At 44.9% G+C, this 25,616-nt stretch overlaps 1 protein-coding gene and 1 long non-coding RNA gene across 22 annotated transcripts in view; both read right to left on the reverse strand.

The window, feature by feature from the left end:
* Heph (polypyrimidine tract-binding protein 1 heph) overlaps window positions 1-25,616 on the reverse strand; it is a 478,446-nt gene that overhangs the window by 109,175 nt on the left and 343,655 nt on the right. The window lies entirely within an intron of this gene.
* LOC143218940 (uncharacterized) overlaps window positions 1-25,616 on the reverse strand; it is a 30,819-nt gene continuing 5,203 nt past the window's right edge. The window contains exon 2 of the long non-coding RNA XR_013011190.1: window positions 1-25,601. This is a non-coding gene — a long non-coding RNA (uncharacterized LOC143218940). The remainder of the gene's footprint in view (window positions 25,602-25,616) is intronic.

Consider the following 25,616-nt stretch of genomic DNA (forward strand, 5'->3'; position numbering starts at 1 on the left):
AGGCTATCGAGGGTAATTTGATGGCGTCCCCTCAGCACAGAGTAGGTTCGCGGACATTCGAAAACTGAAAATCTCCGTCGGAATAGTAATCCCGACAATGCCGGGCGAATTGAAGCGGGCCAGTTCCCGAATCCACACGCGCCGGTTGAATACCCTGTCCGAGCAACGTTTTTCCCCCGTCTCTGCTTTCTGCCGAGCGGGGTTAAGGGGTAGAAGAATTACCACTAGGATCAAAAGGAGTCGAGGGTTTAATTTCAAAGGTTTGCTGCTGCCCAGGGGCCTTCTTTCGAGGTTTCCCGCTACTCGAATCCACCTGGAGCCACTTCAGAAGACTCGAAACTCATCTTCACAAGACTCCGCGAAAAGGACATGGAGGGCTCCAGCTTGGTGGACCAACCAGAACGGGAGAGAGAGAGAGAGAGAGAGAGAGAGAGAGAGAGAGAGAGAGAGAGAGAAAGAGAGCAACGAAATAGGGAAACCGTGGAAAAGAATCGTAGAGACAGTCGGTGGAATATGGCTCAGGCTTGGAAACCTCGTAAAGCTGCTGCTTATACGTGCTTCGGTTCTGTAAAGCTCGAGTAACGATAAGAAGTGACGATAAATACGAGTAAATTTCAAAGACAGGTGAGAGAGAGAGAGTGCCGGAAAACCTCGTAAACTAGAACCCGAAACGATCTCACTTTTATCGGGATTCACCCCAGCCGCGGGGTGCTTGTTCGAGATTTAAACACAATGTTCCCCTAACTTCCCCAGACCCCTCCCCTCTCAAACATTCATGGAGGCTGATCGTTCAGATCGACTGAAAAGGTACACGAACATCGCTCAACAATAATAGAACAACTCTCCCCTGTAAATTCTTCAATAGGCCTGCCCGAAGTCGTCGGACTTGCGTCCCTAAGAATGAGTAAAGAGATCAGTGTCCCCTACGATCATTTTCTTTTTTGCGATCAGCAACAACATCGTCCTCGTCGCCGTTTAACAGGTAGACTGCGCTATGGCAGTTGCATCGCTGTTCGTGCTGGGGGTCGAGAAAAGTGTCTGGAAGTGTCCAATTCGGGAGCCACGTCCAGGCCGAGCAATTTCGAGGAAGAGGCTATCAAATGAGACACTCGAGATGTCGAGGGCGAAACGACGCGCCACGCGAGTGGCTGTCGATCGCAGAAGAAGAGGCTTAATTGCCCGGCGTTTCCCTTCCCGGCAAAGGCAGGTTAGGTGGCCTGATGCAAGCCACGAGGAACGCGCTCATGGTGCAAATAAGGTTGACTTCGAGCACCGTTCAACCTCTCTCGGCAACGACCTCGAGGACCTCTTCGTGCCTGGACAACGTGTTCCAACATCTCCACTTTCCCAGCACCGCGCTTCGTCTCCCTCTCCCTTCCTCTCTATCTCTCTCTTCTCTGCATTCAACTGTTTTCTACAGAATAGCAATACGAAAACCAATCAACAAATCCTTGCAGTAAAAATTCAATTACACATTCATCAGGACCCTCCGTTGCATCCTATCCAGTATGAACCTCGTCTTCAAACTTTGTTAAACTTTGCAAAAATTCCCATACATTGTTTTGAACTGTTTTCTACAGAATATCAATTCGAAAACCAATCAACAAATCCTTGCAGTAAAAATTAAATTACACATTCAGCAGGACCCTCCGTTGGATCCTATCAAGTATGAACCTCGTCTCCAAACTTTGTTAAACTTTGGAAAACATTCCCATACATTGTTTTGAACTGTTTGAATTTTTTAGAACTGTTTTCTACAGAATAGCAATTCGAAAACCAATCAACAAATCCTTGCAGTAAAAATTCAATTACACATTCATCAGGACCCTCCGTTGCATCCTATCCAGTATGAACCTCGTCTTCAAACTTTGTTAAACTTTGCAAAAATTCCCATACATTGTTTTGAACTGTTTTCTACAGAATATCAATTCGAAAACCAATCAACAAATCCTTGCAGTAAAAATTAAATTACACATTCAGCAGGACCCTCCGTTGGATCCTATCAAGTATGAACCTCGTCTCCAAACTTTGTTAAACTTTGGAAAACATTCCCATACATTGTTTTGAACTGTTTGAATTTTTTAGAACTGTTTTCTACAGAATAGCAATACGAAAACCAATCAACAAATCCTTGCAGTAAAAATTAAATTACACATTCATCAGGACCCTCCGTTGCATCCTATCCAGTATGAACCTCGTCTTCAAACTTTGTTAAACTTTGGAAAAAATTCCCATACATTGTTTTGAACTGTTTTCTACAGAATATCAATTCGAAAACCAATCAACAAATCCTTGCACTAAAAATAAAATCACACATTCATCAGGACCCTCCGTTGCGTCCTATCAAGTATGAACCTCGTCTTCAAACTTCGTTAAACTTTAGAGAACATTCCCATACATTGTGGAAATTGTTGATACGTCAGAGCTTTTTGATTCAGTATTCCTTTCGTTTCCATGACACGTCTGTCGATAGAATGCGTCAGTTTGGTCGTCCTTTTCGACGATGAAAGCGCAACCCTTCCGTGCAAGAGGGTCTCGCCACAACCCTCCCCCGCGGTGTAATAAAAATTCTCTTCCCTCCTCCTTCTTGCTCGCCCCTCTGGCTCTGGCCCATCTTCTGCTCTCAGCCGCCCCCCAACGAGAATATGTCTTCCTTCATCCGAGCCGATAATTGGACATAATGGAGGCAATTCGCGGAAAATCGCTCGTAGGAAATGGGCACCGTGACCTCCTCCCACAGCCTGATAACGAGGGAGGATGCGCTCCGCCAACCGGAAGTCAACATTCCAATTCCGTTAGAAAACGCTCCGGTTTGCTCGATCGTGGGAAACAACGAACGAACCCCGTCGGGAATAGTTTTAGACTGAATATACTCCACGGAAAAATTCCCCATTAACCCATTGCCCTGGAATATCTACCGCGACTCAGATTTTCCAACAAAATCTATAAATTATTATAAACAATTCCATTTTTTTTTTCTGTAAGCGAAAATTTTAATTTTTACCATTCTCGAATGGTACTGACTTTGGAAAATTTTCTAATACATTAGTTTCGAGATGAATTGTGGATAAACTGTGCAATGATATTTCTGGTGCTAAATGCATCCGGTGTAATTCGTGGCTTTTGTCCAGGAGGTCTCTAGAACGCTTTATCACACAGATAATCTTTATATCATTGCTGGTAAACGAGCCCGAGGGGTCTTAGAGAGGCTGTAAATGAGGAAAACCCTGGGCAATGGTGGGGATCCATTATGTGGTCATACTTGCTCGTTAAAGGAGATATCAGCCTCGGGGATTCGCCATTACGAGCCCCGAAACCACGTTGAAGTATTCCTCGTGATAAACATGTGACGATTATTTAACCAACCACCCTTGCTCGGTTTCATTGCCACCCTTCCTCAGATTCTCTCCCGGTTACAAATTTGGTGAACCGTCCCTTTAAGATGTAAGGACTGTGCCTTAGAAAAATGAGCAAAAATTCGGACATACTTTCATTAAAAAATGGAGCCAGTGGGCGGAGACGAAGCCGGTTGCTCCGCCCACTGAACATTCACCGCGCTCCAGAGGTCTGGAGATGATTTTTAAAGTGAATTTACTTGGGATCCTCCTCCTTCTGGAAAGTTCTTCATTATATTCAGTCTGATGTTAGGTAAATTTTTTAATAAGAACAGCGAGTTATTTATTTTTAAGTAGTTGTTAAATAAATTTCGGGCCAGTCTGCAGGATAAAAATCAGCTGTCACATTATTCGAGAAGAACCAGACCCGACACAGACTGTGGAGAAAAGGGAGCCCATTTATTGTCCTGTTTGTCCTGTTTATCCTGTTTCATCCTGTCTTGTACAGTCTGTATTTTATCCCAGAACATGATCTGTCTGATACCGTGCCCCTCTAACTTCTTCACGCGAGACAATAATCAAAAAATATAAATAAAAAGAACAGCAGCAGAAGAATAAACAATCATAAACAAACTCGAAATGCTTACGTTTGGCAAGATATCCAGCCAAAGCTTGAACCTCCTGTTGCCACACGCATGCCGTTTCAAATTGTTGCGCATGCCCATAGGTTCGCCGTGTGTAAATAAACAATCGGGGAACAACAAATTTAACAAAACACACACACACACAAGGGGAGAAGAATTGTTTTTCGGCACGGGCACTTCCGCGGGACAATTAAAAATTATTGACGGTGCGGAACTCTTGAAATCGAGTTCAAAATAAAACTGCACGCGCGCAGAAACTGATCGATGTCACGACGGGATGCTCGCGTGTCTCCGACACCGCTCGGCTCCGATCGACAGTCACCGAGTCACCGTGGTGGGGGGCATTCCCACAGGCTGCGTTTACGCGGGAAATACGAATTCAATTAGAAAGACCGAATACTGTTAACTCTATTCCACTTGGACTAGCATCGAGGTAGAACATTGTTCGGGGTTGTAATTTCGAAAAAACTTAAAATTCGACCATTTACAAATTCCCCGAAAAACAAAACGTCTACTTAATCGATCTTAACATTCCAGGCGAGCTTCATGAAAATAGGAGGCGGTCAGACGGCGAGCGTAATTGATTTCGTGACAATTATGGAGCGGGGGCAAGATCGCAGCTACACTTTAATAGGAGCACGTGCTGCGACGCAACAGGCTGCGCGATGGTCTTTATCCCCATTAGAATTCCAAGTAGGTTCGCTGTTCACGGCTCTGACTTACATAACGTTTCCTCCGACCCCCTCCTTTCCAACCAACCCTCTCCCGCTCTATCCTCCAGGCGTTCTTTTTCTCCTGTTGCCCTCCGGTGGCGTAACTTTTGCCCTTCGGGCACGTTTCCCCGACCGCCGACAGGAAACCCAGATTCCTTTCTTTGGTGAGTGCAGACGAAAGCGTCCCAACGTTCGCGGACGAGTTTTCAGATAAGCGGGGAGCATGTTGCTTCCGGGACGGAATACGCTCGAGTGCGGAGAAGAAGAAAAGTTCGGAGAGTGTCTCTCTGGGCGAGAAACGGGAAATATTTTTCTCGCGCCTCAGTTCTTTCATCCACCGAGGAACGAGACCGCATATCTGATTGCCGGGACGCCATTGTGCCGCCGAACTTTGAATAAAGCATTTAGACGGCTGCCTTGGACTCGCACATCGAAATACCAGCGACGCTGGCAGTCCGACCGGGCTCGTTACGGAGGAAAAAATTAATTTTGGTCGGCTGCGAACGTGCGACAGCCAAAAGAAGATAATATGATTGTATACAGTTACTCGAATTAATATTCGGACGGTCTAAAAAAAACGATAACTTTTTTAATATTGTACTATACGATTTGAACTTTCTTGGGAAGCTGGAGCAATTAGTTTACTACAGGATCTGAAAAGAAATTTTTTCAAAAATTGCAATTGATCGGAATTGTAGAAAAAATTTACAACTCTTTTGTGTGGGCCTATGTTGAAAATTTAAAAAGTACGTTTTGTAGATCTGTGTCAATTAAACATATTATAAAAATTTCGTCAAAATCGGTCGACGTTGCAATTAGCTACAAATGTTTAAAGATGGTAAAAATTCCAAATCTTCGGTCTAATTTTAAGAATTATTACATCTCTCAATGCCTGTCGTTTTTTCCTGCATCAACCGATTTCGATGCAACTTTCAAAGTGCATATAATTAACACAGATCTACAAAACATATTTCTTAAATTTTCAATACATATAGGCCCACATAAAAAAGTTGTAAAATGAAATTTCAGTATTTTTGCTACAATACTGATCAATTGCAATTTTTGAAAAAATTTCTTTTCACATCCTGTAGTAAACTAATAGCTCCAGTACAATATTAAAAAAGTTGTCGTCTTTAATTTAGAGAGCGTCCGAATTTAAAACATTGCTCAACGAACCGTGGATATTATTGTATAAAATGTCCGGGCAATTTGTGAAATACCATTTCATACACATTCCCCGTAACACAAACACATCAAAAGAATTTTTTGTGGATCACCGTGTCGATCAAAACTTTCCAGGAACGTCCGACGTTATTTTACTAGGTTTGTTTTCGGGTATATATTTTTTATAAAATCGTGCAGGACTCGTTCGGCGATGGGAAATAATTTTAGATGCACCCCGGAAGGGATCAAGCTCGCCCCCGTTAGCCGGGAACGTTCATTGCTAGAGGAAGAACCGCTGTTCTCGTTTTTTTTTGTCCGTCAAAAGAAAAACCATTGTTTTTGCGGCAGTCGATATTCGCTTGATGCCGTGTTTTTGCCGCGATATCGAGGGTGAAAGCATCGTTCACCCAGCTGCGTTGTTCTTTCGGAAAAATATTTGCCGGCGTCGGTCAGCGTTGTCGTGCGCGTTTTTCCTCGCTTTTTCCGCGAGGTCGCTTTATTTCGTCAGATTCGCTTCAAGCACCTCGTTCCACCGATGCAAAAAAAAAAAGAACTTTGAACACTGGAAATTAGTTATCAGGGGGAACGGTGCCGTTTATTTATTTCGGAGCGAGAAGAAATACGGGGACGTGGAGGAAATTATTCGGCGAATTTTTTTGCGCAAACTAGAACATACAATGGAGAAAAATTCGGCCGCTATTTCTATAGCTCCCATGACTTCGGAAATAGTTCGCGCAGACTATAATGTCCCGGGCAATGAAACGACAGGAAAATTGTGACGTCGTTTCCAGTGATGGAAATTGTTGTGTTCGGGTCGGGTTTGCACAAACCATAAAAATTCAACGGCGACAGTTTCGCGCGGCTCGTATTTCAGCCGTTTGAATCGGCGACAATCGATGAAGACTGACGACACGTTAAGGAACAAATAAAGGAGCCGCGTGTTCGTTTAATTAATCATGGCGGGGCCCGGTCGGGCGGAACGAGTTGGCGCATCGAGGGAGAAAAAAAAGAGATCGATGACGGTAGTCGGTCAAAGGAACCGTGGAAATACAGAGCCGCAATTAAAAAGGAAAAGGGAAGAGAGAGAGAGATAGGGAGAGCACGAGCAAATAAATTCGGCCGATAACTGGGCGGCGGTAAATATTTCCCGGGCGAAGTGACACATTAAATACGCGATATTTTACTTCTATCTGAATTTTCGGCTTCCTAATAAAATACCAGTACAAACAGAAAGGAGCGTTTCATCGGTGTGCGTGCGTGTGGGTGGGCCCCGTGTAAAAACGAGTTGCCACCATTTTTCATTCCTCCGCTACAGAAACTCGTTACCCTTGCCGTTCGAGCTGCCCCCCTACTCCCAACGTTGCTCGGGTTTCGATTTCGATGAATACACGCCGGGATATCGATTTCGATAGGTCACTTGTCCTTTTCACGTGTTTCCCTCGCCACCCCTTTCACTCGACGGCCTCTCAATGATCTCCGGCGCGGCAACATTTTCAATACCACCCCCAGCGGCCGTCATTGCGCCTCTTTTAATATCAACAAATTTTTCCACGGCCGCCGCCGGCGAATTAGCGTTCGGGAACACACACCGGAATGGACACCGCGTCACGGAAGGAATCACGGGTTGATTAATTCGAGACGCGGGGCCATTGACAAGGTAACGCGCGATTGATTTTTCACCGCGTCTCTCAAAACGATACCAGCACTGGCTACCCTCCCTGCCCTCGGGAATTTAGGCGAACGCACGGTGTGTCGTGCAACGGAAAAAATCCCGAACATCGAAGTGTAAGATAGGCAAATTTATGTATCCTAAAATGTTCGTAACAAAACGTAGTTTCCAAAACTACCTGCAATTTGAACTGAATAAATCAATTTGTTATTAAAATCGAGGCTGAAACTTTACTGTCTAACTCCGTGCATTTCTTTAAACATGCGTCCCTCGCAAGCTATTTGGTTTTTTAATTTTATTTTTACAGGGTGTGTTTAGTATTGCGAGACCTTCAATCTCCAAACAATTTCTTTTTGAAATAATCGAAATTTTCCCAGTTTTTTATGTTCAACATTTATCAACTTTATCAAATTCCGTGCACTTTTTTAAACATGCGTGCCCCGCAAGCTATTTGGTTTTTTAATTTGATTTTTACAGGGTGTGTTTAGTATTGTGAGACCTTCGATCTCCCAAAAATTTCTTTTTGAAATAATCGCAATTTTTCCCAATTTTTTATGTTTAACATTTATCAACTTTGATGCGAGTTTTAAGAAAGTATCACGAGGTGTCAACGTGAATGTTTTTGCTGTGATTGTTTTAATCTGCTCAAATTTGCTCAAGTGGAGAAAATAATAAAAAACAGTATCTCTACCACTGAGATTTCATTAAGCATACAGAATTCCAGATGTCCTAGTTTTAAGAGGGGAGGAGCTTTTCGTTGAACAGTTGAGTCTGTTCAGTGTGGGTGCAAGTTATGGTGAGTCCAAGTTAAGGGAATCCAAAGCTAGGGGAGTCCAAGTCGGACCTCCAACAGGAGGAAACCAAAAATGTGCGAGGAAATGCAACGGTTTCTAAGAAAGCGGCGTTTCACCGAATGCAAAGCCGAGGAGGCAAACCAACCAAAGGTTCGACAAGACCTTTGCGATCAAGGGAGCAATGCCTAACCGGTCAGACGAACGTCAAGGTAATGCATATTGACGTTTCGCCGATAATTCCGGTGGCGTGGCGGGGTGCTGGGGAGTTGAGGGAACCCAGCTCGCGCGTAGCAAGCGTGCAAGCTCATGGTCCGGTTCGCGGAGCTTATAGACAAATCGGGGACGGAAAAAGCGACGCGGTGCTCTCCGTTGCACGGATGCATCTGTAAAGGCTGCTCGGCTTTAAGCGACCCCTTTCCCCACCTGTCATGGCATTCCGTGTTCCAGGCTTGGGCATTAATCGATTAAAATTTTAATCATGATTGATTGATTAATGTGTACGATTAAAAAAAGAAATCATCGAAAAATCGACGATTGATTCAATCGATTGATGAAGTTAATCGGCAATCGTTGATTAAAAAAAATATCATCGAAAAAAAACATAAAAGTATTATATATGTATAGACCAATATATTCTAGACCATATTGTATTACACATATATAGACGAAATTTCAGCAGTTAATCATTAATCGATCATCCGATTGACGATTAATAACCGTTAACCGCAATTGACGACTAAACTAGGAGATTAATTGTTAATTGCTGATTAAATTCGTCAATCGCCAATCGCTGATTAAATTTTTGCCCAACTCTGCCGTCTTCCTTTCGTTCGTCTTATTTCTCTCTCGCCTGTTTATCGTCGGTTTCGTTATTATTCCGACGATCGCGGCCGCAACCAATGCAATTCCGATAATAGGAAGAGCTGTTCCGGGGTCTTGACGTGTGCCAGCTTGCAGAATTCACCGGTGTTTATTGGTTGATCTTCATTGGTGAATATTGATTTTACTTGTCGAGGATACTGCTGCTTGCCTCGGCTGTCTTTGCTAACCTGATCGCTGCTGACGGTGTGTGGGAGTATTTTGATTGGGATCAGGTGAGTTTCTACGTAGCAAGATTCCGGGTAAATACTCTTGACGTTAGTTGCAGTAGATTTGTTATTGCAAATATTGCAAGCTCAGTCTAAAGTCGACAGAGCCTAGTCAGGATCAGTAGAACTTTGCTTATAGAATTGCAAAAATTCCCGTCAATAAAATGCCTAGAGAAAGGAGCTATTTTTAGCAGGTTCAATAAACAAGGAGAAGTTCCGAAGCATCCTGGCGCAATTTTCCTTGTGCAAATTCCGAGCTTAATTGAGAGACAGGCAACATTCCCTCCGAATGGGGAAAACGCGGCGAGAGTTCGAGCCAGTCATGAAATTTGGACCTGATGCAGCGCGCATGCAGCTTCTGTCACTGTCAAATCCTTGACGCGCGCGCTTATCAGCCGCGGATTTTCGCGTCGAAGGCACCAACAGATTTATGCACGTCGATCTCTCGACTGTCTGTGATCATCTCGGCGAAATAAGCGAGCGCGTGGCTCTCGTCAGTTTCTCTAGTCGAAATCATCTGCGGGTTTAGCTCTCCCGATGGAATTAGTTTCAAATTAGCGACACTGATTGAAATTGATTATAAATTTCACTTCCAATTTACAAATATGGACGCGATTCCTCATATGCCTCGCGAAACGTCGAATCCATTTAGAATCTCGAATCAATGAGGCTCGAACACCGTCCTCCTTTAACCGAGTCTCATTTTTCGTATCGTTTCATTGTTCCCGAAAAAAAACCAATATGGTGAACGAACATGAAAAGGCGAAAACAATTCGTTCGATAACAACGGAAAAACTCCGGACAATACGGCATCGGCAACTTTTATTTTGCGCACAAAGAGGCGGTGAAAAATTCAACGAAAAACTCTTTGCTGTTGCCGGCTGGCCCTGACTATGTCACCAGGCTCGCTAACGAAGTATAATATTTTTGCCGAACTCAATTACCGCGCTATCCTACCGCCAAAGCGACGTGTAACGTCCACGTTTCTGTATTGCAACCATAAATATTCCTATTTTCAGGCTACGCAAGACCATCATACAGCTGGATTAGTCGAGTCCAAGATACGGAGAAAAACAAGAACAGGCGTGGAAGTAGGCCTCCAGGGCTCATAGATCCCCAAATTCTAAGGTCTCTAAATCACTAAGCTCTGACATTACTAAACCCCCAAATTCCTAGGTCCCCAAATTTCTAGATCCCCAAATTGCTAGCCCCCTAAATTAGTAATCCTCCAAATTCCACATCGCCCAATTGCTAGGCCACGGTCCCAAGATTCCCATCCCCTAAATCCCCAAATTTCCTAGTTCCTATTGAATCTTGGAAGTAGGCCTCCAGGGACGAAGAACTGAGGAGCAATACGAAATGTGGAGGCCCTTAGTTCATCTGATGATGAACTTCATCATATGCCCGGGCATCAAATGCTTGGTAGAGGGGCGGTCCATGGAACATCCCGGCGATGGGTGTTTACTGGGTTTTCCCCCGGTTTTAGCCTTTCCCTTAACAAAAAAAAAAATAGTCCAAGATATGGAGAGTCTACGATAGGGGGTCTAAGTCCAAGTTAGGGAGATCCAAAAGTTAGGTAGATCCTGTTAGGCGTACCGCGCAGTTAGGCGGAGAATCCAGAAACGCGGAGGAGTCGAGTCATTCCCCTGACTGTGTGCATCGTCAGCGAGCGAAACGCGTTGACAGGGGCATAATAAATCCGCCGGCGGAGCAGTTAACGAAAGGGTGCCAGTCGGAAAAGGCGAGATCGGTTCTGGGTTAATAAATTGCCTGGCAAGCGTGTACGGGGGGGGAGGCCGAATGCAGTCTTGCTAGTTTTATGGAAAGGATGTAGAATCGCAGGGCGGACAGGAAGGGGTGGAAATACCGGTTATTGATGAACCGTGCACCCCTAGCCCGAGCTTCCCCTTCCACGTTCGGTAGCCGTGTTGTGTCCAGTAGCGTCTGGTAGGCGCGTGTGTATGCCGCGCGATACAATGGCGTATACGCTACGTTCATAACGTATTTGGACACGGTGGGGGCCAGGTTGCAGAGCCCGAGGCATGATTAATTGCGTCGCTGTTATCTCCGACGAACGACAGCGACCTCCGAAAACCAGTGGAAAAGAGGAGAGTTCCCTTGGCCGGGACGGCTGGGAATTTACTTCGGAAGCTTTTCAGAACGACCCCGGGGACGACCGAGAGGGGGGGGTTCTTGTTTTCGTTTTCCGTTCGATCTCTCAACGGCTTCGAGGCGTGCACCGTGTTTTTCCGGGGCTGGTTTCACGGCTGCAACGAGAACCAGGCTCTCTCTCTCTCTCTCTCTCTTGGAATGCCCATAGATTTACTTGCGGAACCAAATTACGATCGAGCCGAGGCAAGATTGATGGCGGCCGGTCCGCGATTTACAAGATCTCCCACGAAGATAATTTTTCTTCGGCGATTGTGCCGCGCGCTGCTAATACGATCGAAAACACCGAACGGTCAAGCATAGACGACGACGCCGGGGCTCGTTCCCTCGACGACGCCGTTCGACGCGTCGATGACACGGGGAATGGCTCGGAGCAACACCCATAAATCAACGCCAGGAAACGTTAACGCCCGGCCTCGGCTATACAGACACGAGCAGGAACGAGAACGCGGGTTCGTCGAGGGAGAAAAGGTAACGACGGAGGGAAACGGAACGATTTCAAAACGATCCCGATAGTGATCAATCAAATTGATATTTATTCACGGCATTTAATACGTTTAATATGACTTCCATCGACCGCGACTACACCGCCCACCGGACCGCTCATCCCCCGTCGATGTACAATGGTACACGGTCAAGCCTGTTACGATTCGCCAATATGTAACTCGATGACAACCAGACATGGCGGAGGGGACAATGATCTCAGTTCACAGAATTGCACGCGCGAAATAAATCATTCGAATAACTGGGCCGCTAGAGATACAATGAGGATATTTTTTGCGTGTCCCATGGAAATCACCGACACAAATTTCCCCGACTCCAGATTTTACCGACAATAACTTTGGCCGACAACGAGTTTGACTTGCAACGAATTTGATCCACAACGACTTGAGACGATCACAGTATGTATAACATCATTAGACTGCGGATCTTTATGCAAAATAAAAAATGTTTGCATTGATTGCAAGACACAGGAGTGAAATAAAAATTTCTTTCCTCTTTTAATTATCTGATCAAGCTGAAACCAATACACTGATGTCTTTAAATCTTTTTAATATGTCCACTGCTTTAAATTGTGCTTACCCATTTTTGTCATAAATGCATAAAATCCGCAGTCTCATTATCATACAGTATTATCACATACTGTGGTCGTCTGAAGTCGTTATGGATCAAATTCGTTGCCGAACAAATTCGTTGCCGGTCAAATGCGTTGCCGATCAAATTCGTTGCCGGTAAAAATCGTTATTGTCGGTCAAATCTGGAGTCGGTGAAAACCGTGTCAGGGAAATTTGTGTCGGTGATTTCCATGGAACCCGTTTTTCGCGTCATTTAATTATTTCATGGATTCTAAAGAGGGTGAAACTTGCCGCCCGGTAATGGATTTACTATTTTCCGGGAGCCGGAGAGTTCAGCGCCGGTCCCCCTCCGTAATATCTAACACTTAGCAGTTCCCATCGGCCGGAGCATTCACGCCCCCGTGTACCTGTTACCCGATACGTGCCGCGGAGCAACGCAAAACATAGCGATACTATTTACTGTAAACAACGTTCTACCCACCCGCGTCTACTATTAAAATCCCGGGCCGGTGGCAGACTCCTAATTAATCTCGACTGCGTTATTCGTGTTGCGGGGATTACACGAACCGCCTGCCCTCCCCCGCGCGCGCGATCTACGACACTTAAACAGCGCGCGGGCGCGCGCGTCTACGCGAATGACTAGACCGAAACCCGTATAAACCAGCATAATCCTTCGTCCGTGTAATACCGTCCAACTTCCGATGTTACATCTCCCACCGCGTGCATTTTCATAAATTGTATTTCCGGCGCGATCGTTTGTTTCGCCGATTCCACGATCCTCCGTGAAACGCTGCAGCAACCTACCCACCGAATCCCCATGAATTTCTCAAGCACTTAGAGGTTATGATCTTGGGCTTCCCCGTCCCTGGAGTCCCTATATTCGGAAGTTCGGAACTTCCCATTGTATCCGGGCTTCTGGGTCCCTCGATTCTTCAGTTTCTGGACTTCTGTATATTCAGGGCTTCTCGGAGATTCTACTCCCTAGACGTTTCATTTCGGAAATTATAATACTATCTTCCGATAGGTCCTAAGGATCCTGTAGGTTTTATATCCCCAGCTGCTTCAGGTCCTAAGTCCCTGGACCTAAATACCTAAATTCACAGGTCCTCGAAATCCCCGGATCACCAAGTTCCTAGGTCCTAACATTTAAATTCCAAAGTCCCTAGGTCCCCAAGTAACGAGATCCCTAGATCCTGCCTCGCTACACCCACGCCTCCGCAATTCTCCGGATACGAGGTCTCCGTTTCCCCGACTTCCCGTCTGTTTGCACCCGAGCACGGAACCACGCTGAAGTTTCCGGACTTTATTTATTCCCGGTGGCCGCTTTTTAACGGGCAGTCGTTTTCCTTATTTTTACATCGCGGCAGCGGCGATACCCCGGCGGAAAGTTCCGGCTGCGCGGCGTATACACACGCCGTCCAATCTTTTTACAAGCGGCCCACAGTTCCGGCCACTTTACAACCGCCAATAGCTTTTTATCGTCGCGGTTCCCAGTTGCGTGCTCCCGAATTTCGGTTTCTCGCGGAATTTCTCCCCAGGTCCGCTCCAGTCTTAATCGCTCCAGAAGTCAAGGTATTCACCGTAACATTCATAGATTCTTCAACATCCAGGTCCCAGGATAAATCCCGAAATCTAGAGTACTTGAAGAACCTTGAAGAAAAGAACAATCGACTTTTTCAAGGCGCCAACACCATTAAATCTTAATCGCTCGAGAATTCAACTTGTGGACCGTAACGTAACAGATTCAGAACGGTCCGCAATAAGTTCCGGGCCGCCAGCAAAATAAACGCGAGAACAAGTTTCGGTTCCGCCTCGTTTCTAGCGCCCCCATTGTTTCCCACCCCCGTTTTCGCTCGTGTATTAATTGGCCATCCGTCCCCGGAAACTCTGGGGCGAGAGCGCGTTAATCTTCCTCCCCACTACGTCCGCCAGGTTTCTTAACGTCAAATATTTCCACAAGCCGGTGAGAGCCGAGTATTGGCACCCCGAAACTCGAAGATCGAGTTTCGCCGGCACACACCGCGCGCGCGTGAACACCCGCGAAGATATTTCGATCGACCGACGAGAGACCGACGAAACTTCCGGTTGTATGTTTGGATTCGCCGGCAAATATAAGCCTGCATTAACCGGGCGACCAACGGATCGATGTAAACCCACGGGTGCTTTTGACATTTCGCTACGACGACGACTGAGAACCAACGCCGCACCACTCGACGCGCTCGAGTTACCGTTTCTAATTTGCCAGACCTCCATCAGACCCTGATCAATCGATGATTTTCTTCTGAGAGTGGTGGACGAGAATTTATTGTTTTCTACACGGGCATTTTAATACGTTTTTATTAGTGTTTATTAGTGTTTATTGTCTGTCTGTCTGTTTGTTTGTTTGTTTGTTCGGTACAAAATTTTGCGATTGATTTTAAAGTAACTTCCGTTGAACGTTCCGTTGAATATTGTATTTCGATTAAAATGGACAATACCTTCGGTGCCATTTGTGGAATTATTGAATTAATCGATTCTGACGGGGTTGGCAAAAGTGTATGGTCACGATTGAACAGAATGTAAATCTTTTTACCCCATTAAATATAACACATTCATTAAAAAATTTAACTCCTTCGGTACCATTTCCGTGAATATGAAATTAATGCATTCTTTAAAAGTCCCGGGTACTTGGAATATTTGCAATTTTCCGCTGCAGTAATATCGCCGAACTATAATATGAAACACAATATTTTTACTCGTACGAACAACATTGCAGACCCAATTTGCGTTAATACCAAATCAGAGAATTTCGTTGGTTACAAAAGAGCTCCGCACAATAACATAAAATTCACCATTCTCTGTCGCAGCTCAAATATTGCAACCCCTGTAATCACATTGCCCAAATATTAACAATAATATTTTTATTAAAATGAGCGACATTTCCCAGTTCCATTTGTGTTAATGTTAAATGCTATTCGTTGTAATTAATTCACTCGCGGCGACTTCACCAGGAACAATGTCACAATCCCTTCTCGGCAATATCTCTAATAATAACAACACGATGATAATATTTGATCCAATTTTCCTTTATCCGAAATCTTGTTACCTTTCGCAGTTGCTTGTTAATTACACTTTTGCGAAATCAAATAACAATTCCGGCTCTATTTATGTTAATATCGAATGACTCCATAATTAATTCCGCTGGAAATAACGTTGCAATCACTACCAATTCCTGTAAGAAGTCTCATTTGCTGTGTGTTTCGAATGTCACTCGATCTCTCTATCTGCTAGGTAAAAATAATCATAACAATAATTAATTAATGGCCGGTAATAATAGCAGAAATGTTTGCCGGGAACGGTGATTAATAATTTCGTATTCGTTGTTATGGTTGCGTTTCTGTTTATTAATACAGATTACGTCATTCCTCGCAAACTCTCCCGTCTCTCTCTCTCTCTTCCAACCCCTGCCGTTTATTAATATTGTACCACGTCACGATTATATTCTATAAAATTTCGCTCGGAGGGTTTACTGTAACGCAGAACATTTCGGCGTATCGATTCCGGGGGACAGCGAATCGTTTCGGCGTCGGTTACCTACGGAAATTAATTAAAGTGTAATTTAATATTAATTAACTAGCCCGCGGCAGTGTAACTTAGACGCAGCTCGAATCAACATCGACGCCAACTGCGGTACAAGTCACACATGCGGCCAACTAATTAACGCTTAATAACCGCAGAAGGACACTAAACACCATGGCTTGTCATACACTCGCAAACCATATCGCACACTCCGCAAATTTCAAAAATATCTCGTACATTTTATGAAGCTTGATTAGCCGGCTAATTAAATGCGAACAGCTTCTGAATATATCACTTCGATGTTAAACTCGAAAATTCCTTTAATGTCGACTGATAAATAAATCACTAGGTACGGTACGGTGAAAATAATTTTCTGTTCCATTTTTAATTCCAGACTCTCCGCGAGCTTCGTTAATACATTCAATAATGTTTGCAGAATAGCAAAAACCATTTCCTGCCGGATTTTAAATTCCACGATGTATAAATAAATTCGTGTACACAGAACGGTAAAAACCCGTTCGATTTTTATTCCCGGAATCTCTCGGAGCTTGATTAATCAATACATTAATGCGCGCAGAATGGTAAAATCGATGTTCTCTTTGACTTTTCACATAAAAATACCTTCAATCCTGACTGATAAATAAATTACTGGAGGACCATTTTCTACGAAGTATTTCAGTTTAGAGTTTCTTTAACCCCGACCGATAAATAAATTAACTCGCGCAAAACGTCAAGAAATCTCCGTCACAAGTACCTGAAGTATGCACGTAAATTTTTTGAGCTAGCTGTAGCTGGCCGCATTATTCCAGCTTGGTCCGTAACGCGGTTCTCTCTTGATTCTTAATAGTCGGTAACAAGTGCTTGCGGGCCGGCAACAAATGTAATGAAATCCAAAGAAAAACAAAAAGGCGAGGGAAGAGGGTAAGTTATGGTCAGATTACAAGAGGTAACGTGCTGCGGGAGGGACGAGGAGAGGAAGTGCAGAGAGAAAGAGGCTGGTCTGGCTCGGTGCCAGCAGCTCCGAATCTCAATGGGAATCATGTTACCTGTCTCGTGCTACTTTGTAGCAGTCGGCCACCCCCTGCCCTAATCTCACATCCGTTTGATTTATCATCATCAAACCCCAGTGAATTTCTTCGAAGAATAATCCCCCGAATAATCAGAAACTGCACGGTACGAGTAAATTACGAAACGCGACCGAACATGGTGAAACATCGTCGAGCGTCGTCGAGGAAAATGCACACCGGTGAAATCGACGTGGAACTTCTCGCTGGGTTAAAAATAAAGCAGCGAGGCAAGCCAAAATTCGTGTGTCTTTGATCGAGAACGAAGACTGACAGCCAGCCAGCCGTCCAAGAAAATCCGATAAGAATTAATAGACAGGAAACGGGGCGTCCATCGGTATTCCAGGAAGTTTTGAGCGAGGAGATTTTCATTTAACCATGCACCGAATGAAAAAATCGATCGGCATTTGTCTAATCCCGCCTGCTTCCACGCTGACAGGTGAAGTATTTCGGCCCCGCGTTAATTTCCCTCCGTTGGCTGCATACGCGAGCAGACAGTGAGCTATCCCCTTTCCACTAATTCCGTTTCCTTTGCGCGCCTCCTTATTCCCCCGATCCTAGATCTTGCGAATTAAACGCGTTCCCGAGAACGCGCACTTTCAATCGTAACTGATTTCGCTCTGGAACCCTACCCCACCCCCTCGCGCAAGTCAATGGTTTCCTTAAGAGGAAACACAATTGAAGCGGCCGTTTATTCGATGCCGTTTTCGCGATGGGATGCGAGTTAAGTGGATTGATACCCGACATCCTGCTAATTGAATGAATTTCCTATTTTGTTGTCGAGCAATCGACGGTCTGATCAGTGGGAACGGCGTCAGACCTCAATCCTTGATGTTCTGGGATAAATCACTAGGTCCGCAGACCCCCCTCTTCTGAGTTGCCAGGGATCTAGGTCACTAAGTCTCTGGGAACTGTAAATTACTAGCACCATAAGTCTACAGAACTCCAGATTACTAATCCCCCAAATTACTAGATCCCCAAATACTTAGGCTACCAAATCCCTAGGTCTCCAAATTACTACATCCCCAAATTCTTAGGCTTCCGAATTGCTAGGCCTCCAAACTCGTAGATCCCCAAACTCCTAGGCCCCCAAATTCTAAGGTCTCCGAATCACTAAGCTCTGAAATTACTAAACCCCCAAATACCTAGGCTCCCAAATCCCTAGGTCTCTAAATTACTAGGCCCCCAAATTCTAAGGTCTCCAAATCGCCAAGCTCTGAAATTACTAAACCCCCAAATTGCTAGCCCCCTAAATTAGTAATCTCCCTAATTACAAGATCCCCAAATTGCAAGACCTCGAAATTCATAGATCCCCAAATTGCTAGACTTCCAAACTCATAGATCCCCAAATTCCCAGGCCCCCAAATTCTAAGGTCTCCAAATCACTAAGCTCTGAAATTACTAAACCCCTAAATTACTTGGCCCCCAAATTTCTAAACCCCCAAATTTCCAGACCCTCAAATTGCTAGCCTCCTAAATCAGTAATCCCCCAAATTCCACATCCCCAAATTGCTAGGCCACGGTCCCAAGACTCCCATCCCCTAAGTCGCCAAATTTCCTAGTTCCTATTGAATCTTTCTCTAGATACGAAACTTCTCCAGTGTTGATAGATCCACACGTCCCCGACCATCCCATTTCTGAAGTCCCGCAACTTGTCAACCCATAAACTCTCGAATCCCTAGCCGCCTATTTCCCTAGATTCCTCCATACCCAATTTAGCCGCCTACAGCTCCACATTCTCGCGCCTCTAGCGCTCTAGAAATTTAAGAGCATCCGGCTCCGGCCTCTTAATCCCCTAAATTATGAAATCCCCAAATTTCTTAAGACTTCGCAATCGGGAAACTTTCCCCGTACCTAAATCCCTGGACCCCTGACTTTCTCTAAGCTCGCTAGCCTCGGTGAATACTGCAGTTTTATTATCCCCAATTCGTTCGGGTTCAAATTTCCACGGAATCCCGAACGATCCACCGTTTATCCTCGAACGATGATTGTCCGTGTACCCGGCTTAACTTCTGACGATTTTAGCAGATTCCATATCCGCCCGTTCCGCAAACAATAACTCGATAAACGACGATTCGGAGGGGAAAAAGCGGGAGAAACAAAGGAAGAGATTAACCGAAGGGACGAGAGCGTGTGTCCAGGCGGATTTTCGAAGAGACCGGCCCCGTTGTGGCACAGGTGGGAGCAATTTATCTAAACGGCAGCTTTGTGAGGGCCACTCGAACCGAAAGCAGAGTCCACCCTGGAATATTACTGGCCGCGCTGGCCCGGCCAGTACCATTACCTTTCTACGCTTTGATTCTTTTGTGCGTGGCCAGCCGCACCGACCAAATTTCAACCCTTTCCTGCGAGAGAGCGCACGATTGTGTGGGCGTGCTCGCGAGAGCTCTATATTGAACCAGGGGCCACGAGAAAAATGAAAAGAAGAACACCGGAAGAGCTGTTCCGGAGTACTTACGGGGACTATCCCGTGGAAACACGTCCGTCCCGATCATCGGGAACGGAAATTCCCGGTCCCTTTTTTCGAAAAGGAATGAATTCTTCTGCTCGAAGTACCTTAATTGTCAATAAAAGCCGTTTCCACGGAGCGGACTCGACCCGTCGATGCACCGCGATGGCCGGCCGTTGCTCGAGAATCTCTTTGAGAAATGAAAGGAACATCTCCGAACAATACTGAGATTCTCGTACCTCTCAGTCACTCTGGAATCAGATTATCCAGGCAAAAATGTCTTTCTAACCCCGGCGCACAGCAATTTCCAATTTATTAACAGACAGACAATTTATTATCTATTTCACTGAATTTTTCAGATCAACTGGCAACCGATTCGACCCGGTAGGAAAATCTAACCGGTGGATATGCCAGTGGTGGAGGAACGATGAAGCTGACGGCCTCCCGGGGGATTATTTCTTAATTCAGTTTCAGCTAATGTTGAACGGTGAATAATTCACTGACAGTTAATTAAGTAATTAAAAAGCGGACAAGGAATTCAACGAGCCGGTACGGCGCGGCTGTACGGTGCGGTGACCGCGCTGAAAAGAGGTCCGGGAACCTCGGGAAATCGAGAAATCAGGGGATCACCCATATGAGAGACGGGGCTGGCATCCGAAAATCGTGCCGCGCATTTCAGCGTATTCAGAGAGAAACATTCCAGCGCGAAATATGTCAGACACGCCCCCGGGCAGAAGTTTCGGTCAGGTTTTAGAAGTCTTCGTAGGTGATTGGTCGCTGCCGCGTATTTTCTAATATAGAAATTCCATCCGGCGGACGCGAAAACAATCGCTCGGAAATTTTCGTGATCGTGGCATTCGGGGAACCCGTTTCGAAAAATCACGCGACGAATAATGTTCGTCGCGACGGAGCGTTTTTCAATATTGGGTTTTGTCGGAAAGGGGAGTCCGAAACGAAAGCGGCTTTTCCTCTTTCGGGTAAGAAAGAGGCACTTTCGTCGCGCTTGTTGTTGCCGTCGGCCTTCCGTCAGCCGTAACCGAGAAAATGGGTTAACCACGCCGCGCCTTTGAGAACGGATGGGCGTCTCTCTGATCTTTCCCAATCAGAAGCCCTCCAAAAGACCATTCATGGGCTCTGATCGACTTAAATCCCCGGGATCGAGCCGTGTATAATCTACTTACGTCGTGTCCCAAGGAACAAAATTACTGCAACATCTCGTCCGGGGATTTAAACCTTTCAGTTGGCCAGAAATTACAAGGCCGGGACGAGATTGACCCACAAACATTCGTATTTCGATTCATTTTATAAAACGGACGCCGCAAAACTTCTCACCATTCGCTATAGCGTATCGCCAGGAAATAATGGGCGTGGCATCCTCCCACCAACCGTCCCGATGGGCGTGGTTTACCCCTACTACGCGACTGTATGGGCGTGGCCATCTCAGAAAGTGCCACAGACACCCCACGGAAGTATTATATGCAGCAGAAACGTGCGAAGGATGAAACATTTAATAACTAGGAATGGAGGGAAATCAGTGCGCGCGACGGGACTGGCCCATTGGAAATTGAATGAAAAATATGTTTAAATTAATTAGAGAGAGGAGAGCCGCGTGGACGTCGAAGCTGCAGGCCGCCGGTTTGTTCAACGTCGCCGCGCGGCCGGGTCTCGTATTTATTCGCGAAATAATTCGTGGGAGGAAACTCCGGGGCCGAAAGTGAATCGAGTTACGCAAGCTTAATATTTCCGGACTAGCTCGAGGCGCTCCCTTTTAATCGGGACTTTTAATTCAATCCCCGCGCTGCCGCCCCCTTTTACTTTAAACTGATTAACGGTCACACTTTAAAGCCGGGAATTAAAACCTGTGCATTGTGAACTGATCAGACGCTGCAGTTTGCGAACTTCAATAATCCCCGTCGGATGGCGGACAGGAGAAAAAGTGTTTATCGCGTGATACAAATTAGGGGAGACGATCAGGGTCCGATTTCCTCATCCCGGGGTTTTGTACCCCGGACACAGAAACTCGGGTATCGAATTACCGGTAATGTAATGAACGTAAGCCGCTGTTCAAGCAGAAAATACAAGATACAAAGCTCGCTCCCTCGGAAATCCATTTAAGCGCAATTATAGTAATTAGACGATGTGTGACAGGTGTCTTCGGCGGCGAATGGCGGTAGATCGATGAACATTGAGACGCCACCGCTGCGGTATCTAATACCCTGAGTGCTGTTTGGCACTTTGTTTCATTAAATGGACAACCGTGTTTCTCTCCTTTGTCCAAGTTTCTTTTTGATGTGCCATTTTCTGCTTCGTTCCGTCCCATTATCCACGGCACGGACCGGACCGTGTTGCGTCACTTATCCGCGTGTGTGGCCGGCCGATCGCGCGCGCACGCTCCGCGCTCTAGCAAACGGGAAGCCCGGATGGAACGTTAAGGTACCCTTAAAAGTGCCACGAGCGAGTCAATTATTGGACACCAGTTTCCTCGAGCCATTCTTTTCCTCTTTTGATCTCTCCCCGCCCTGCGCCCGTACGTGGCAAAGGGTCCCAGGCTCGTTTCAGACAATCAAGATGTTTGACACGGTACTTTTCCGCCGAGTTTCCATCTTTCGGACCTCGTTCGGAGACGTTGCTGCGCCACGGCAAATATTATCTTTCGGCAGAGAGGCCATGCTTTTGGCCGTCCCGTTTGGAACAGCTCTCCTACATCATCTTTAGCAGGGAACAGAGCCTACATCGTCTTTAGCAGGAAACATAACCCACTACACTGTTATTAAATCTGTGACATGGACACCGACGATCTTATCGGTGGTTGCAGCATCCGAAGAGATGTGTATTAAATGCCAGTCTTATGGGAGATCGTGTCACTCGAATAATTCGGTGTTTTCTTATGCCCTATAGGATAATTTTCGAAGGCTACACCCCCTCGGCCCGGATGCATATCTAGCTCCCCGTGACGTTCCTGGATCTCGAAGTAGCTTTAGCCTACGCATTCGTACCTACTTCATCGGATTCCTGCCAGGTACCTTCTTCTCATCGTACCGCGATAATCATCTTGTAAGGAATAAGCCGTATTTATTTGTAAAACCGTAAGACGCGCGGATAATCGTTGACAGACGTGTTCGTCGCGGGTGCTCGTTTCGATCTGCCTTCTTATAATAGTTCTACTTCTTATATAAAACTGAATTTTCGAGATTTTCGACCGTCTGACTTGTCGTTGAGTTGCACTACTGAATTTCGAATACCTCCTTCAACATCATTTTCGAAAATCTCGAAAATTGAGTTTTGTATTAGGAGAACATGATATCGAAGGAGGTGGCACGAAATTCAGTAGTACAAGTCAACGACAAGTCAGACGGCCAAAAATTTTCGAAAATCTCGAAAATTGAGTTTTGTATTAGGAGAACATGATATCGAAGGAGGTGGCACGAAATTCAGTAGTACAAGTCAACGACAAGTCAGACGCTCGAAAATTGGCGAAAATTTTCGAAAATCTCGAGAATTGAGTTTTGTATTAGGAGAACATGATGTGGAAGGAGGTATTCGAAATTCAGTAGTACGAGTCAACGACAAGTCAGACAGCCGAAAATTCTTGAAAATTTTCGAAAATCTCGAGAATTGAGTTTTGTATTAGGAGAACATGATGTCGAAGGAGGTATTCGAAATTCAGTAGTACGAGTCAACGACAAGTCAGACGCTCGAAAATTGGCGAAAATTTTCGAAAATCTCGAGAATTGAGTTTTGTATTAGGAGAACATGATGTCGAAGGAGGTATTCGAAATTCAGTAGTACGAGTCAACGACAAGTCAGACGCTCGAAAATTGGCGAAAATTTTCGAAAATCTCGAGAATTGAGTTTTGTATTAGGAGAACATGATGTGGAAGGAGGTATTCGAAATTCAGTAGTACGAGTCAACGACAAGTCAGACGGCCGAAAATTCTTGAAAATTTTCGAAAATCTCGAGAATTGAGTTTTGTATTAGGAGAACATGATGTCGAAGGAGGTATTCGAAATTCAGTAGTACGAGTCAACGACAAGTCAGACGCTCGAAAATTGGCGAAAATTTTCGAAAATCTCGAGAATTGAGTTTTGTATTAGGAGAACATGATGTCGAAGGAGGTATTCGAAATTCAGTAGTACGAGTCAACGACAAGCCAGACGGTCGAAAATTTTTGAAAATCTCGGAAATTGAGAAAGTATCAGGAGCACATGATATCGGAGGAGGTGGCACGAAATTCAGTAGTATAACTCAACGACAAGTCAGACGCTCGAAAATTGGCGAAAATTTTCGAAAATCTCGAAAATTGAGTTTTGTATTAGGAGAACATGATGTCGAAGGAGGTATTCGAAATTCAGTAGTATAAGTCAACGACAAGCCAGACGGTCGAAAATTTTTGAAAATCTCGGAAATTGAGAAAGTATCAGGAGCACATGATATCGGAGGAGGTGGCACGAAATTCAGTAGTATAACTCAACGACAAGTCAGACGCTCGAAAATTGGCGAAAATTTTCGAAAATCTCGAAAATTGAGTTTTGTATTAGGAGAACATGATGTCGAAGGAGGTATTCGAAATTCAGTAGTACGAGTCAACGACAAGCCAGACAGTCGAAAATTTTTGAAAATCTCGGAAATTGAGAAAGTATCAGGAGCACATGATATCGGAGGAGGTGGCACGAAATTCAGTAGTATAACTCAACGACAAGTCAGACGCTCGAAAATTGGCGAAAATTTTCGAAAATCTCGAAAATTGAGTTTTGTATTAGGAGAACATGATGTCGAAGGAGGTATTCGAAATTCAGTAGTATAAGTCAACGACAAGCCAGACGGTCGAAAATTTTTGAAAATCTCGGAAATTGAGAAAGTATCAGGAGCACATGATATCGGAGGAGGTGGCACGAAATTCAGTAGTATAACTCAACGACAAGTCAGACGCTCGAAAATTGGCGAAAATTTTCGAAAATCTCGAAAATTGAGTTTTGTATTAGGAGAACATGATGTCGAAGGAGGTATTCGAAATTCAGTAGTACGAGTCAACGACAAGCCAGACAGTCGAAAATTTTTGAAAATCTCGGAAATTGAGAAAGTATCAGGAGCACATGATATCGGAGGAGGTGGCACGAAATTCAGTAGTATAACTCAACGACAAGTCAGACGCTCGAAAATTGGCGAAAATTTTCGAAAATCTCGAAAATTGAGTTTTGTATTAGGAGAACATGATGTCGAAGGAGGTATTCGAAATTCAGTAGTACGAGTCAACGACAAGCCAGACAGTCGAAAATTTTTGAAAATCTCGGAAATTGAGAAAGTATCAGGAGCACATGATATCGGAGGAGGTGGCACGAAATTCAGTAGTATAACTCAACGACAAGTCAGACGCTCGAAAATTGGCGAAAATTTTCGAAAATCTCGAGAATTGAGTTTTGTATTAGGAGAACATGATGTGGAAGGAGGTATTCGAAATTCAGTAGTACGAGTCAATGACAAGTGGGACATTCGGGAAAAATAGTTGGTTCAATAAATACAATACGCAGATATTCTTTTTAATACATTGTCTTTATTTACCCATCGTAAATCCCCATACATAAAGTGTTTGTATATTGTACATGTACATAACTTATGTATATTACATTCTAAACATTTATAAACACGAATGTTGACTAGCTCGGAGAGACTCGGCACACCGTCAGACTTCTAGTATAATACTGCAGTACTGGGAGGTACGGACGATTATATCAGATCATCATCAGTCCACTGCTATGCTGCTATACTTCGCTTGTGCTGCGGCAGCCGATGGATAAACCCGCTAGTTCCTCTTGCCGGAAATGGTCGAGTCGCTGTATTGATAATCAGTAGACTGCGTCTCCATAAAGTAGACTGCGTCTCCATAAAGTAGAC

The sequence above is a fragment of the Lasioglossum baleicum genome, chromosome 20 (genome assembly GCF_051020765.1).
Source record: "Lasioglossum baleicum chromosome 20, iyLasBale1, whole genome shotgun sequence".
In the NCBI taxonomy this organism is placed as follows: domain Eukaryota; kingdom Metazoa; phylum Arthropoda; class Insecta; order Hymenoptera; family Halictidae; genus Lasioglossum; species Lasioglossum baleicum.